The sequence below is a fragment of the Durio zibethinus genome, chromosome 5 (genome assembly GCF_047325235.1).
Source record: "Durio zibethinus cultivar Kanyao isolate XHJ-2024 chromosome 5, ASM4732523v1, whole genome shotgun sequence".
Lineage (NCBI taxonomy): Eukaryota > Viridiplantae > Streptophyta > Magnoliopsida > Malvales > Malvaceae > Durio > Durio zibethinus.
Genome location: NC_143166.1, coordinates 22,896,464 through 22,911,039, shown reverse-complemented (window position 1 = coordinate 22,911,039; position 14,576 = coordinate 22,896,464). Strand labels below are relative to the sequence as shown.

General features: G+C 28.6%; 1 non-coding gene across 1 annotated transcript; it reads left to right on the top strand.

Moving 5' to 3' along the window:
- The first annotated feature begins 14,205 nt into the window (after positions 1–14,205).
- On the top strand, positions 14,206–14,312 carry LOC149518844 (small nucleolar RNA R71). The gene has a single exon (XR_016342502.1). It is a non-coding gene; the product is annotated as a small nucleolar RNA R71 (small nucleolar RNA).
- The last annotated feature ends 264 nt before the right edge of the window (positions 14,313–14,576 follow it).

The following is a 14,576-nucleotide window of genomic DNA, read 5'->3' as shown; positions in this document are numbered from 1 at the left end:
TGAAGATATTTTTGGCTGAAAACACCTTTAATAATCCTTGTCCAAAATTTTTTGAATGGATTATTGAAGGTATTTTTAGCCAAAAACACCTTCAATAATCCCATTTAATTTTTTGTAAACTAATAGTTTTTTTCTATTTTGAGCCTATACTGATAGTTACATTAATGACCATCAATATATAACATATTTATACTGATAAATAGTCATATACCATCAAAAAAACTTTATTTATACCGACGGTTAAATAAAGTGTTAGTATAAGTATGATATATTTTGACGGTATTAAAAATCCATCAGTAAAAGTCCCTTATACTAACAGAATTTGATATTCAGTATAACCAAGTATCAGTATATGAAAAATTTTTTGTAGTGTGTTATTAATTGATATGTTTATGTTGTCTTTGATTATATTTATTTACTTTCATTGTTATTTATATTTAAAGATCTCTTAAGTAAATAATAATAATAATAATAATTAAAAACTTTTTAAATTCTTTGCCTAGATGTTGGAGGGAATAAAAAGCTATGTTTTAAAAAAATAATAAGTGATTTCGCCTAAATGTAGGAGAATTATAATAAAAATAAAGTAATAAAAGATAAATAAATAAAAAATATTTTTTAATGAAAAAGAAATATTAAATATATGTATAAATAGAAAAAAAAAATTTTAGAAAAATTATAAAAAAACGAGCTTACTTTGAGAGTCTGGCTAGATGTTGAAGATTTTTAGAGGGATTCATGAATTTACGAATTTAAACCTTGAAATTGAAACCGTAAACTAAAACCTTAAATTGAAACTTTAAAATTAAACCCTAAAATGTAAACCCTAAAACAAAGTCCTATGTGAGAACCTAAACCCTAAAACCTTAGATAAAACCTTAAACCTTAAGTGAAACCCCGAAACTGTAGTTCAAACCTTAAATGAAAATCTAAGCCATAAAGTTTCGAAGCCTTAAACCATCATTAAAATTTAAGAATTCATATGGAAACCTTTTTTATGAAATAATCTATTCCTGAATGTTGCTTAGATGATGAGGTATTTAGGAAAATTTATTTCATTAAGGACTTTCATATATTTCCATAACTTAAAATAAAAATTTTAATAAAGAATAGAAAATATAAAAAATAGAATTTTAAATATAAAAGGTCACACCCTAATTCTACTTAGAAGTTAGAAAATCTTGGTGGTGCTTTTATATTTAAGGACTTATTTTTAAATTTGTATTTCCTAGTCATTCAAGACACATTTGTATGCATATACATGGATCCCTATTATTGTTGTTTATGGTTTATTATAGCCTTTTCTCTTTTTATCACAAAAAAAGTTTCTTTTGAAAAATTGATTTAAAAAAATAAATAAATAAAGTAAATTTAAAATAATATTCCATGAAATATAATTGTTGATATTCTACCAAGATGTTGGAGAGTCATCAATGATTATCATTTACAAATAATATTATTTTATTATTTTAAGGGAATGTTATGATAAATCTTAGATGGAAAAACTATCTTTAAATTCTACCTTTATGTTGGAGAATTTAAATGTATTTTTTTAATTTGAAGATTTTCGTAATATTCCTAAGCAAGGATTTTTTTGATTGATTTTATTTCTTAAAAACGAAAGGAATTATAGCTAAATTTCATATAGAAACCATTTTTGTCCAAAATTATAAATAGTACATAATTAATTGGTACCAATTTTGTGGGCATTACGGGGATGCTAATTCTTTCCCTCACATAACCAACTCTCAAATTTGATCTTGTTTTTGTAGACCAAAATTATCTTTTTAATAAAGCTCTAAACCATTTTATTAAAAAGATAAATTTTTTAGGTAGCCAATCACATTCTACAAAGATTGATGGCAACTTCTCGTATTTTTCACTATTTTAAGTTTTTATGTCTAGCGATTGAGTATCAAGACCGATATATTATGATGCCAGACACCTAATGTGCTTGTACCCCCTTACTGAGGTAGTCATTTGTTGTGATCTTGGTTTGTCTTTTTTGTTTAATGGGTTTAACTTTTGTAAGGCTTCTTCTTTTCTAGACCATCATCCACGGTCCGAAGCCTTCCTCTTGGTTCCCTTATCTTGGCTTAGCTTTTACCCATTTGTGGTTGTTGTTCACCATCAATGACTGACCTAGAGTGATTAGTGTCCCTCTCTTTTGGACATTGTTCCTTATAATGACCTAGTTTTCCACATAAGAAACATAGAGTTCCAATGCTTTTATAAACTATAGCTTGTCTTCTACCTTTAACTCTAATAAATCACGGGAAAGGTTTGTCTAGATTCAACTGCACATAAATTCTTGTATATCTTCCTCTCTCCCCTGCCAAAGTGTGACCATCGACTTGGAGTAAGGTTCTTATGTTAGAAAAAATAAATAAGAAAAGAAAAATAATAGAAAAGAATTTTAAATTTGAAGCTTGAAAAATACTTTCTTAAAGGTAATTATGCCTTTAAGATACAACAAAGCCCCAAACTCTCCAATCAGAAGTAGTAAAAATGATTATGCTGAAAGATTTATTTATAATGAATGAATTACATAAACTTTTATTCAAATGGTTATAACCATCTATATAATCATGACCTTTATAAATAATACTTTATTTATATTCAAATAGTTATGATCATTTGTCATATAATAATTATTTTAATTCAAACATAATTATTTAAACTATGAATAAAATTAATACAAAATTTATTTTTATTCATCAATAATTAAACCTTTCTATCCAATGTGGGATGTATCACATTCTAAACTACCAACAATCCCCTATTAGTTTGAAATGTTGATGCTTAATTTTTACCTTTCACACAAATAAATATTATGAATACAAGAAAATATCTCTCGATTTAAACTTTCAATTAACGTACATATCTTAGAATTCTAACAAAGTTGATGGTGTCCACAGATTAAACCTTAACTCCTTGTATTAAAACTGAAGATATAACACACATAATACTTATTTATTCTTCTGTCAAAGGTTTATAACTACTTTTAGCACTATAATGGCCATGTGCTTATCGTATTCATAAACATTTACAAGAGAGACCCAAACTCTTCTTGTTGAAGCAACACCAATTCTATGTTTATATAAGTAGAGTTTCCATTATATCTCTATTGCTTTAAACATTTAAAACTCCATTAAGAGTATAAAAACTCATCCTCCCCATGTAATGGATCACATTAGTTTTTCAATTTTGAATGGATTTTACTAGTGTTTAATAGAGACATAACAATAACTTGTTTTTACTCATTAATCTTTGTAATTAGAGGTTACTAATTCAAAGTTAGGTTCCCATTATTGGTGTTTAATAGTAGGGGTTTAGATCCATTCTACTTGTAGTACTACTAACCAAGTATCTTGGAATTTAATTTTCTTTTATGATAATTACCCCGACTTGAGATTGAATCTCTAATATAATCACTTCAGGCTAATATGTCTAAACTTTTCATTTTGCATATCATTTATATGCTCCAAACATTGTTACCTCATTCTTATCATTTTAAGAAATAGTTGGCTTTGGTTATGGCCACAACTCTATATTTATTAATTTTAATAATTCTTTTTTCATATTTTTATATATTTTTAATATACTTCTAGTACAATTGGATAAACTCAATGAATAAACCAAGTGATTTTAGTCCTTTTAAGATTTTTGAGGACTTTTTTATGACTTTACTTTAATAAGGGTTTAAACTTATTAGCTTGTATAATTTGCTTATAAAATTATACTAAAATCTTATAACATTATGGTGGCAATTTTTATTTCTTTTTATTCTTATCACCTTCACCATGTGCAAGTATGCATTCTTTTATTAAAGAATATCTCATTCAATTATCAAGATATCATATATACTTAATCAAGTTGCCATTTCATTTATCTTTTCACTATTTATTTATTTAATTTTTTTAAGTAGGAGGCCTCCAAATCTACCATTGGTGAAAGATAACTAGAAAATATCTTAATATTTCTATAAAAGTTCTAAAACTTATATATTTTAACTCAATATAAGAGTTTACATCAATAAGCAGATTTTAAATCTAATCATGCTTCTATAGTCTCCTTTTAAGACTTTTTACGTTAATTCATAAATACTTATATGAATCTATTTCATCATGGACACTATTAATAATTTTTTATTACCATGAACAAAACCATTTTCATCACCCAAATGGATCAAATAGCATTCCTTTTGCTATTATAAAAGTTTTCATATTCACAACATCTTTGAATCACTCATGGCTTACAAAGTAAATATACTTTGAAATTTTCACTATATAAAACCATAGATGATAAATTATTTGTACAATCCATGAATTAGACCATATACATAACCAAAAATTACCACAACGTGATCAAGATTGTGATATCAATTTTGGCCTATGGCTATCTAAGCCAACCATAATAATCCACATCATACCTACAAACCACGTAGATTTGGCTATTGAAGTTATCTCATTTATAGTGATAGCTTTTAATGAAAACCAACTATCTCAAATGTTATCATGAGTTTCCAATGCATATATTAATTGCCCAATAGCCAATTCCAAGTTCATGACTATTAAGCCTCAAAACTTGATTTCAAAATTTTATGAGAACTTTATTTCTCCACCATCATACAACCAATATATCTCTGTTATTTACCACTTTTAATTGGTCATAACATTTTTGGATATATAATAAATTCAAACTTTACTCATAGGACCTATATGCTTATGTACAATAAGAGTTCATACTATATTTAACTCCAATTTCAAATACTTTCACAATCATTTTATGATCAATGTGTTCATATCTAGATCACCATATCAACGTAAGTTATGAAATATGAATCTAAAGAATCATTTTCATAAAATAGTATAAACAATAATTATAATATAAGTTTTACTCATATTTCATACAAAAATTCATGATGAATTTGCATTAATTAAATTATTGATTGGCTAACTCTAAGGCTTACGGCTTTCACAAACCAATATTATTATCTAAGTCCGTATGCTAATATAGTATATAACCAGCTACATCCTTGCCATTGTCATGAAACCATTGAAAACCTCAAAAACTTGTTCACTTTTTATTTTAATAGCTTGCAAAAGGCCATTTTTTCAGGTACAAGAAGCAAAAATACCTTCATTATCTTTAACCAATAATATATTAATTGGATGATGGCATTCTATCTCTATAGTCCATATCTTTCTTGTATGTATAAGATAGAAAATTCCATCCCATTTAGTTCATTTTCATAATATATGGTAAATTGTACCAATGTTCTCCATGCCATCACAAAATGGAATTAAACACATGCATGTATTGGTGCCTTTGGAACATTGAATTTGCATGTTCTTTTCTAATTTATAAACATGCCTAACTAGACATTGATGAGCATCTTTCAAAATGCTAGTAATCGATAAATGCTTTAATATTTTTTTAATGGCATGCCTTTTCGTTTAATCAATATTCCATATGCGAAAAGCAACAATGCTTTTTTTGTGACTATTGATTAACTCTTTGATGGCTTTTTTTTTTTATTTCCACTTTGTGATTGTTCACAATAAAATTTTATTTTGTAAAATCACTTCTAGTGTAATACACCTAGCAGGCAAAATACATGTCACATTGCCTGTGTTTCTGATAATAACCATTATTCAGTTTATTATCCACCAATCAATCCATGAAACATCATATCTTAATAATAATTATTCACATATATCAATTTAATTTTAATTGGTTTTCATGAAAATTAAACACTAGTCAAAATTTAAACCAATAATAAATTAAAAAAATATATATCAACATTTCATTTATAAATGACCAACAAAGATAGAATCATACAAATAGCTTGACTCAACTTATTACCTCAATTTTGGTGCCATGATTTAATAATAAAACTAATTTTATAGCCAAATCTTATTTTTTGCATATATTCTCTACTTGCATCTAATTTCTCATGGTAAATTCCTTTACCCATTTTTGATTGTTTTCATAGAAATTATGAGACAATTTGCCTATTCTATATATAACCAAGACATGACAATTAAATAATCAGCAATTCCATTAGAACCTAATTTAATTCATTACTTGATAATAAGTGATAATTCTTTTGGTCATAAATCAATTCATGTCTTTCTTTTATGTTTTTAGGCTATTTCTCATCTCAATCTTTATAAGCATAAAATATATACCTCTAATGAAGATCTTTATGAAAATTAACATTTTTATCCATGGAAACATTAATCCTTTGGCACCTTGAGCCTCCTCTAATATTGATCTCTAAATCATACCAATTTCTTATCCTTCTATCTTCCTCATCAAAATATAAATTTCTCATAATTGTGTTTAAATTGTTAGAAAAAATAAATAAGAGAAGAGAAATAATATAAAAGAATTTTGATTTTGAAGTGTGAAGAACACTTTTATAAAGGCAATTATGTCTTTAGGATACAACAAAGCCTCAAACTCTCCAATCAGAAGCAGTGAAAATGATCATACTAAAAGATTTATTTATAATGAATGAACAGACATAAACCTTTATTCAAATGATTATAACCTTTTGTATAATCATGACATTTATGAATAATACTCTATTTATATTCAAATAATTACAACAATTTGTCATATGATAATTGTTTCTACTCAAACATAATTATTTTAACTATGAATAAAACTAATACAAAAATTAATTTTATTCATCAATAATTAAATCTTTTTATCCAATATGGGATGCACCATATTCTAAACTACCAACACCCTATATGTCTGCCAATCTTCTTAAGTATTTCCATATCGAAATATTCCACAAATAGCTCCAGCAGCCTTAACCAAATCGCCACTAAGGAAAAAAAAAGCCTCAGATGCCATGAGATTTGGTTCCCATCTTTTGATTGTTAAAAAATGGCCACCAATAAACCATGGACGCCCCTTAAGGACGTAGTTATAGTCCTCAGCCAGTTGGAACTTCATAAGGAAGTAGTTATGTCCTAGGTTAACAATGCATGGCTTTTCCTGGAGTTTCCATAACTGTTCAATCTTAAATGCCAAGTATTTATAACCAACTGTTCTGCCAAAAAGTTTAACAATCAGAGAGTGAGCCAATCTCTCTCTGACTCTCTTACGATCCTCGCTGCTTAGCTTAACTTGGAGTTCTTGGAGTTCATCTCCTTTATAAGTGTCGTCATCTTGATTTTCTTCCTCCTCCGATTCGACTTCCATACCTTTTTCGAAGATTTCTTCTGTCTCAGCATAAGTGCCATAACCGCCTCCCAGGAGGGACTCCTTGTAAAAAACCTTTGACCTAGTAATGCTCCCATCTTCCAGGGTCTCTGAGCTAGACCCCTCAACATGTTGTTCTTTAACCCTCCTCGTGCTACGAATAAGTTCTGCCATTTCTTCCCCAGAGAGTGCGATGTTTTGTAGTTACACTATTCGCCATTTCAGGTTGCAATTTTAAATCGGTAGTAGTTAGTTAGTATTCTCCATTTCATGCATCAACTATCAAACTAAATACTTGAATGCTATTAAAAAAGATTTGGGCTTGGAGACTCATAACAAGTTTAAAAGGATAAAACCCAAGAGACTTCAAAATTAGAGATGTCAGAGTTGATTAAGTTTAAATTGTGAATCAAACATAGTCAATTTTATCAAAATTTGATGAGAAATTTGATTTTTTATTTGAATAAGATCATACATGTGTATTAAATTTTATATATGAAAATGAGAAAAAAAATACCTATTGAATACGAGATGAAAAAAAAATATATAGCATATGTCCTGTGTATCTGATACATTTTTATATAAGATTAAGGTTTCAAACATTGTTTGTAAGTTTTTTACTTATTTTAAATTATTATTGTTTAAACTTATTTTAATGTGAGTATTATATTTGTTTTAATGTGTGTTTATTATTTATAAATTTTTACTTATTTTAATAAATATTAAATATTTTATATTTATTTATTATTTTCTTTTTAAAAATCGCAAATAACAGAGATTCTAATTTTTAGATACAAACTCGTTAAGTCCTCATGATAATTGAGATGATTTTAAACTTTTGTCCAAGAAAAGAGATGGGGTAATGGATGGGACATTATTTAAAAAAATAAAATAAAATTAGTTGCATCCCATACCTTGTTTTCCCACTCAAAATCGCTAAAACAAGATAGGGTAAATTAATAATTCGAGCCTTTTTAGTTATGTTATTATTTTTATGCTTCCTTAAACGTGTGCATGCCTATTTATACATTGAGTCATTTTATTTTAATTTGTTAAATAAAAATATAATTAATTAATTCACGCCTTTTTAATTGGTCTATTATTTTTTGCATTTTTTGTGCTAGATTAAATTAATTGTTTGAATTACTAAGATTTTTAATTGGTTGTCATTTATTTTGGTTAACTCACCTAAAGGACATTTCTGTTTTGAATGCAGAAATTGAAAATTTATGATAATTTTTTTAATATTTATTTGAAAAACAATGAATTTGTATTTAAATTTAATAGGAATTAATTAATTATATTTTGATTTCATTGTTTATAAGAAAAAGCAAAAGAGAAGTTCGTGGAGTACAAATCATCATCTAATGGATTAAATACTCAATTTAAGATTCTGCCTTTAATCTATATTACTCATATAAAAATCAAACTTTTGATTTGTTACAATTATACTCTTGAAATTGGTTCATTAAGGAAAATCAATGACAAAATATTGTAAAACCCTTAAGGTAGTGTGGTATTATTTTTAAGATTACAATGATAATATAATTATTAAGGTGATCTTATCACTTATATTTGAAATCACTTTATTTGATTAACAATTATTAATTCATAGGAATTAAAAGTCACTATTTTAATATTACTAAAAGTTAAATATTATTTTATTTAACAGTATGAAAATAACCATCCTTATTATTATAATTAAACAAGTTAATGAATGTTATTTAAATATAATAATTTATAAAACATAATAATATTTTTATTTATTTTATAATAAATATAATTAAATTATTAAATTTATTTATTTATTTATTTATTAAGTAAATCAATTTCTATAATTTAAATTATGTAAAAAGCATTTGAATTAAAAAAAAAAAAAAACTAACCTATTAAAATTATAATAAAAATAAAGACATTATATTATATATAAAACATTAGAAAAAAGTAAAAAAAAAATACATAAATTATTTTTGAACTTGTTATAATGAATATTAGTTTGAAAATATACAAATTTATAATATAAAATAATTACAATTTTAAAAGAAATCAAAATTTTAATTCACATATTAAATAGATAATGTTAACTATTACTATTTTACATATCACTTTTCCTCAATTATAAAAGTTTCTTACCCTTTTGAGTGGAATTAGATCATTGTCTAGAATTAGATCACTCTCAAAGACAGTGATCTGATCACTGACTCTAAGTGATCCAAGCTCACTACCATATAGAATTACCAAGTACTTATGTTGCTACCCATTAGGAGTATTACTAGTGTATGGGTTGCAAAAGTAATAAAGACTGAAAATGTTTTGGATATCATCTCTTCAGGGATCCAGGAGTTCTAAACCTAAGAGTAATTACCAATTTCAACCTTTTGAGTAATCTGCTCCTATGATTTTTTTTAAAATTTTTAAAGATCTAATTAATCTAAGATTAATCTAATAAATTCCTAGATAATTGAAATCTAAATTTAACCACAAATTATGGAGGTTAAAGATTTCTAAAGAAAATTACAAAAAAAAATTTCCTAAAATGGCGTGTTACTAAAAATAAAAAAAAACAAAACTGAAAATTAAATTAAACATATTTAAAAGCATAATTTAAATTTGAAATTTAAGAGCGAAGAGATGGAAAGTAGAACTTGGAATTAGCAAATATAAGTGAAATTAACCTAATAAAATATAAAAATTATAATTAGCATTTTAATTTAAAAATGAACTTACTTAAAAATCCTAGTCTAGCCTAGAATGTATAAAATTTATGGAACAAAAATTAAACATGAAAATAGTACAGAAATGCATGGAATGATGTCCTAAAAAGAAAAATTAACGATTACTTAAAAGCTAAAACTAAAATCCTAAATGAATGGCCATCAATTTTCATTAAGGCATTTCATCGAACAGCTAGTATACTATATGCAAACTCCTCAATTAACTAACCTAAATCCTAAGACATACAACCAAAATTAAATTTAAGCTAATCTTTAATGAAAATGACATATACAAATGTAGAATAAAAAATAAAATAAATAAAAATTGCTAAACACCTTTTGTTTCCTCAAAATGTCCTATTTTTCAACCTTATCCTAGGTCTTTTCTTAGCTCATAAATGGTTTCTTGAGCCATGTAAACCAACAGCCACATTTATTTTTGATTGTGTTCCCACTTGTTGACATGCACTTTGTTCCTTTTGCTCTCTCTTCTTCTTTGCTGATTCTTCTTGGTATAAAATGAACATTGAAATGTCACCCAATGTGGCTTAATTTTAGCTTCAATTCAGCTCATTTAATAGCTTCAAGTCTTCCAAGAATCTACCCCAAAAATAACCCATAAATGACGCCACTTGATGCTTTGTTTAACTTGAATTTCTAGCCAGCTTTTGCACCATGTTTGCTTCCAAATTTAACTCATCAAATTAGCCACTTAAACTTGAAAATAGCATTTCAATGCAGCTCCAATTTAGCTCAAAACCAACCTTGAACTCAAGGCAAATATCACTGTAAATAACCTTGAAAATCAGTCTTCAATTCCATCCAATGTTGACGCCACTTGATGCTTTGTTTTCTTCAAGTCTTTGGCTAGCATCTTGCATCCAATTTGGCCTTCACATTTAGCTTTTTAATTCAGCCACTTCACCTTGAATTTATCCCTTCAAGTGTATTTTCAATTTAATTTTCTCAATCTTTCATTTTACCTACATTTAAGACAATTAACACATTTAGGTAGAAAATGGATTAAATCAAGCAAAAATAAGTATAGAAGTGTTATAGTTTAACATAAAACTCTATGATAATTCTATAAAAAATAAAATTATCACACCCCCAAACTTGAATAGTAGATGGCATAGAACAACTTACCTTTTCCTTTGTCCTAAAACTGCCCTAACAGCATAGTTGCTAGCATCACATATGAACTCGAAAAAAAGGTCTTAATTAGGAGCTACAATGATAGGTGCAGTAATCAATTTCTTTTTTAGGGTCCTAAAGGCAATCATACAAGACTCATCAAATTTAAATTTCACCTTCTTTTCAAGCAAAATGCATAATGGTTTGGAGATATTGGAGAAATCCTTAATGAACCTCCGATAGAAACTCGCATGTCCAAGAAAGCTCCTAATACCCTTAATTGTGGTAGGAGGTGGAAGTCTCTCAATAACCTTAATTTGGCTCGATCAACCTCAATGCCTTTTGGCTTGGTCAACCTCAATGGCTTTGAAAGAAACCTTGTGGCCTCGTACCACTCTTTCTTGCACCATAAAATGGCACTTTTCCCAATTTAGCACCAAGTTGGTTTCTTCACATCTCTTTAAAATTGAACTGAGGTGAGCTAAGCATTGTTTGAAGTTGTTTCTGAAGATAGAGAAGTCATCCATAAAAACTTTGAAAAAATCCTTTGCTATGTCAGAAAAGATGGCCATCTTGCATCGTTGAAAGGTAATAGGTGCATTACATAATCTAAAAGGCATGATTTTAAGAGCAAAGGTCCTACATGGATAGGTAAAGGTTGTTTTCTTATGATCTTCTAGAACGATGGTGATCTGGTTATAATCGAAGTAACCATCAAAAAAATAGTAAACTTATGTTCAAATAACTGATTAAGCATCTGGTTGATAAAAAAAAGTGAGAAATGGTCTTTTCTGGTCACCTTGTTGAACGTATAGTAGTCCATACACACACGCCAATCTATAACAATCCTCATAGAGATAAGCTCATTGTTATTGTTAGAGACAACAATTACTCCACATTTTTTTAGCACGTATTACATCAGGCTAACCCATGAGCTATTAGAAATGGGATAAATGATACCAGTGTCAAGCATTTCCTTTTTCACCATCTCCTTCATCATACAATGTTGGTGCTTTATGGTAGCTTGATGGTCATTCTTGAGAAAGATCTTATGTATGCATAGAGAAAGACTAATACCCTTAACATCAATAATAGACCAACCTATCATTCTCTTATACTCCTTAAGAACTCGTAGTAGTTCATTCTTTTGAGCAGATCTAAAGACGAAAAGATAATAACTGGCATAGTGGAGTCTTCTCCTAACAATGAATACCTAAGATGATTAGGCAAAGGTTTTAGTTCTAAGGAAGGAGGTTCTTCTATGAAAGGTTTTAGAAGCCCAATAGACAAAGGCATTCTTAATGGCTCAAATCGACCCTGAAAACTATAACTAGTGGTTTTAACCCACTTGACCCTATCATGGGACTCATCGTTAAAGGAAAACTCATAGAGGTTACTAGGGTAATCATCTAAAAAAGCATCATAAACTAGTTTACTCACTATATCTACCTTAAAATAGTCATCTAAATCTTTAGGATATTTCATTGCTTGAAAAACATTAAACTTCACCTTCTCATTCTAGACTCACATAATGAGTTTTCCCTTTTGAATGTCGATGATTGTCTTACTAGTACCAAGGATGATTGGTACTTCTTTACTTTTTCCATCTCTAAATCTACAAATTCAGTTGGAAAGATATAAGTCTCAACCTTAACCAATACATCTTTTATGATGCCTTTAGTGTATTTTAGAGACCTATCAGCTAATTGAAGTGTCACTCTAGTAGATTTAGCTTCACCTAACCCTAATTTTTAAATATGGAAAGGGATGTCAAATTAATTTTAACATTTAAATTGCAAAGTGCTCTATAAAAAAAAAGATTACCTATGGCACAAGGTATGATGAAACTATTAGGGTCCCTAAGTTTAGAAGGAATGCTCTACTAGATAATGGCACTACACTTTTAGTAAATGCAATGGTCTCATAATCTTTTAATCTCTTTTTTTTAAATTATTTTATTCATGAATTTTGCATAGCTAAGCATCTACTTTAATACATCTGCAAAAGGGATATTGATATGCAATTTCTTAGAAGTCTCCAAAAATTTCACAAATTACTGCTTATTATTTTACTTTTAAATCTTTAAAGAAATGGTATCGGAGGTCAGTAGGTGTCAATTTATTGGGTGAAAGAACAGACACACTACTTTGTAAGAAATATGAGGAATCACACTATCACTTACTTTTTCTTTAACTGTCCTTTCTTCTCTTGCTCCTCTTCATCAACAAGAATAGGCTGGGTGGGTGAATTAAAAGATGCTATGGCTATGGTAATGTGATTAGCTAAGTGCCTACCACTTTTAAGGGTAATTGCCTTGCAATGTTCTTTTCTTTCCTTTTTTAGATTGGTTTTAGTGTTGCTAGGAAGGATACCCTAAGGATGAGTGTTAAGGGCATTAGCAATCCGCCCCATCTACACCTCTAAGTTTTTAAGTAGTTGCTTGACTTTAGAGTATAGCGGCTTGCCTTTAGATGAGATTAGCTTGTTTCATCAACATGTTGTTTTGCTTTTGAAGAATGGAAGAGAACATCTCTTCAAAGGAAAATTCCTTTCCTAAGATAGGGGAAGGTAAGGTGGGTACTGGAGTAGTGGGTGCTAAGAGAAACCAGGAGGCTAATGGGGTTTAGAACTAAAGGATTGACCATGAGTATTTGACCATGAAAGGTTCGGGTGATTCTTTCAACCAAGGTTATATGTGTTGGAGTATGGATTATTTTGTTGCCTCTTAGCCTGAGTGATGGAATGGATAGGTTCTATTCTAATAGGACAATGATCCATAAAATGGCCACCTCCACACATCTCACAGCTTGAGAATGGACTAATGGATTGAATTGGGTTGATAGAATGGACTGGGTTATGAGTATGGTTAGATCCCAAAGTATCCATTTCTTTAGTAAGAGCTGTCATTTGAGTAGTCAAAGAAGTAATGGCTTCAATCTCATACATATCTATAGGTTTTTGAGAATTTTACCTCTCGGATGTCCACTAATAGTGGTTTGCAACCATCTTTTCAATCAAATCATATGTGTTTTCAATGGCTTTGCTCATCAAAGCTCTGTCGATAGTAACATCTATGATGGATCAGTGGAGTCCCGAAAGTCCATTGTAAAAAATCTAAATCTTAAGCCATAATGGAAGATCGTGATGCGGACACCTCCTGAGCAATTCCTTATTCCTCTCTTATGCCTCCTATAGAGGTTCAAACTCTTACTGGGAAAAAGTAGTAATGTTGTTTCTCATTTTTACTATCTTTGCAGAGGGAAGAACTTTGCCATGAATTTATACACCAGATCATCCCATGTGGTGATTGATCCAGAAGGAACAGAGATAAGCAAGCTTTTAGCCCTATCTTTTAAAGAAATTGGAAACAACCTAAGATGAATGGCATCATTACAAATGCCATTGTGCTTAAAGGTGTCACAGATTTCAATGAAGTTCCTGGGATGGGCATTTGGGTCCTTACTAGCTAAACCCCTAAATTAGATGAAGGCTTTAGATTATCTGGAT